The sequence below is a fragment of the Sitophilus oryzae genome, unplaced genomic scaffold, assembly GCF_002938485.1.
Source record: "Sitophilus oryzae breed Bouriz unplaced genomic scaffold, Soryzae_2.0 scaffold_947_pilon_pilon, whole genome shotgun sequence".
Lineage (NCBI taxonomy): Eukaryota > Metazoa > Arthropoda > Insecta > Coleoptera > Curculionidae > Sitophilus > Sitophilus oryzae.
In genome coordinates this window covers 562,813-566,410 of record NW_022147580.1, presented here as the reverse complement: position 1 = coordinate 566,410, position 3,598 = coordinate 562,813, and positions in this window count along the sequence as shown.

Genomic DNA, 3,598 nt, shown 5'->3' with positions numbered 1-3,598 from the left:
AATATAAATGAAAAACGGGTACCTAATGATATAAATGATACTTAAATTACTAACAAATGGTCTTTAACTAAAACTAATCAGAAGCAACAAAAAAAATAGGTACAATATTTATTATACGCAGGAACGAGAGGAGCTAATAAAAAGTTTGGTACTTTAGCTTTTATTCAAGGGTCCCAAAAAATTCCCTTACGCCAGGATCTGCCGCACAACCAGAGCAAGCCCAACCACGTGGCTTCCCCTTAGCTGATCAATTGGTTTGAACAGGAACCTCGCTAGCCAGTCGTGAAAACCCTCGTGGAATCAAGTTGGTGCGTAAAAGAAAAACCAAACCAAGGTGCCTAATTTAAAATTAACCCAATAAAAAATTTGTCCCACGTGATAATTAATAAACTAAAATTAACTTACCCAAACTGTGGGCGATTTCCCTTGAAATAATACAAAAGATGCAACGCTATTAGTTTCGTCTCAATCCAGCCGTAGCTGTATGATATACATAATATCAATTAAACGTAGAGAATTATTAACCTTTCCCAAAATCAAATGAAAGGATTTTTCCAACTCAAAACGTGACTTCACTGCCAGCGTGCCGAAAAGAAAAGAAAGGAAATCACCAGACAGGTGGGCGCTTGGAATTTTTAATATCGATACCCCTTCCTGATATAAATTTAGCTATAAAATCCCTAGGTACATCCGCAACCAGTTAAGTACCAATGTTGCCAGGAGTAATCCGATAATAAAAGAAACTTAATAAATAAATCAAACAATAATAATAAGTTAAATGCAATTACAACTAGATACAATTGATAAGAGTTTAAGATCATTAATAAATAAAAGTATTAAAATAAGTTAAATGCTAAAATTAATTATTTAGAGACTAAATATGAATGAGGTGAAATATGATTTAAGAAAACTTCAAGAAGCTGGCAACACCGTTAGACCCGTTGATGATTTGACGTTTCTGCCCTAACCACAAATTAATTAATCTAAACAAAAATCACAATCAGATTATTTATTAATAATAATTATTGAAGGTATTATTGTTATTAAAAAGGTATGTACATCGTTTCTTATAATATAATTAATATAATATGATTTCCCTTTGGTAGCAACCAAACATCTAACAAAAATGCAATGAATATTTCCACTTGAACAGCAGTAAACAAATACCAAAAGTAAGTATATAAAGTGGTTATTATTAATATTACTTTAATTAACGTTATTTTAGATAAATAAGAAGTCTTTACACGATGCATTTTACTCCTTCCATAACCTGGAAGAATAATACCTCAAGATCGAGTCAAAGATATTATTTACAAAATATTACATTTGGCTAAAAATACAACAATATGAAGTTAAATTATGATTTAAAGTTAATGCACATTTACTTTGCATTTGTAAATAGAAAATAAATAAATAATTAATATGTATTAAGAAATGTATTGTTATATTTTATTAACGTGCCATCTTCAAGGTTATAAACAAAATAATAAATCACCACATTCACCATTTTGTCAAGATATATTAATTAAAATAAATATAAGAAAATTAATTCCCCTTTGAAATATATAACCGTAACAACCAATTAAATATACCACCATTATTTCCACCCAAAAATTAGTTAATTACATACTTAATAATTTTAATTAATAAATTATTCTAAATAAATGTGGATTTGAATCAGAAAGCAATATAATAATATGTTATGAAAATGAACGTCTCTGTTGTTCGTCAAAAAATGAAATAAAATTTATAAGATGTTACTTTTTACCACACTGTCTAATATACATACAAAATTCAGTTTTTAGTATTTGAAGCAATTATTACAAACAACGTAAACAGTCAATTAATGTAGTTTGAATACTGGGATCATATTAATTGGTCCTCTTTAACAAAAATATTTACACAGTTTTTTTCATATTTTAATGAAATAAACGAACTATATCGGCAATATTTTAGTATCTGTAAAAATTTATATGTATCTCTTGGAAAATTTGTTACATCTTTAAAAATATTCTAAAATGTCAATATTCCATGGGTATATTGATAAATGAGGTCTAAATTATAATAAAAGGCATTTTCTACGAAAACTTGAAGACAGGTAAAAAATAGTATACTACAATTTGATAGAGAACTAAATTGCGCATCTGGTTCACGTAAAATATACAGGGTGTTCCATTTAAATTAAACCAGTTATTTCCGTTTAAAACTAGTAATTATTTTATATACATTTTTAGACACACTGTATAAGGTAATATTTTGTTTATTATTGCAACACAATAACTGATCAATAAATAAACTTCAGTAAATATTTAGTTTTAAAAACTTTTAATACCCTTGGGGAAATTAAGCCTTAAAATTTTTACTACTATTTCATAAAATTGAAAATATTTCAAAAATGGTAAGGTTTAAGTATGATACACCTTAATCATAATCCTTTATTTCAATCGTAGAATCCAAAAACAGAATAATATACAGGGTGTTCCATTAAAAGAAAACACAACTATAACATTTTTTTATTTATTTGGGACACTGGGTATCTTGTAAAAATATTTTTAAATTGTAGCTCTAATAATTCTTTAACGAATCCAAAACTTACAATTTGTAAAAATCTTATCGTTTAGCTACAATACTCCGTGTCGTGTGTGGTGAACAACCCTGTATGTTTTAGAGCACTACTGGTTATAATAAATGTATTTTTTTCTGTAACAGAATTGTAGCGTAAATTTTATTCAAATTTTGCGAAAAAAGTGATTTTGATGTAATTATTTCTCATTGGCCAGTTTTTGCTGAAAAAAAACAAGAGAGAGATGTAAACTTCCTAGTTGCAGAGGATACGCCGATATTCGCCTATGAAAAATGTGGGGTGGTATTGTGCTTAAAAAAAATAAAAAAATTTAAAACTTTTCATGAATAAATATTAGTGATGGGATAACTCGAGCGAAAATTCGCTCGAGTACTCGATTATTGAAATAACCGACATCGCTCAATTATGAACTAGCGATGCAAGTGACGGGTACCAAGCGACGAACGCAAGCGATCCTAGAATGAAATAAATTTAAATCCGATTTTAATGTGACATACTCGATAAAAAAGCCAATTTTAGTAGCAAATTTATACGACGCCGTATATATATTTATCCGTTGCGTATCTGAGGGACAAAATTTTACGACTTACATCGACAAAACTTTAAAATAAACTATATCACGTGATCAAGCGAATCGTTCGCCGCTTGCTACTTGCCATTCATCACTGCGCACGCAACTTACTGCTTGGCGCTTGGCGTTAACGAGTACTTACAACAAGCGACGGGTGAAAAACTGTATTTTTAAATACTAGTGATATTTCGCTGGAGCAATCACTCAGTTTTTCTCATCACTAATAAATATGTTAACTTGCCTACAGTGATGCCAACTCGTGGGACATTTTCCGATTCGTGGGAAATTTCGAGTTCCAGTGGGAAAGGAAAATTTTAACTGAAAACACCATATGCGTGGGAAATTGTATATGAATGTATTATTCGTAAAATCCCTTCAAAAATATTTATACTATATTCAAATATTTACTATATTTTTAATCCAGCGAGATTATAAAAAAAGAG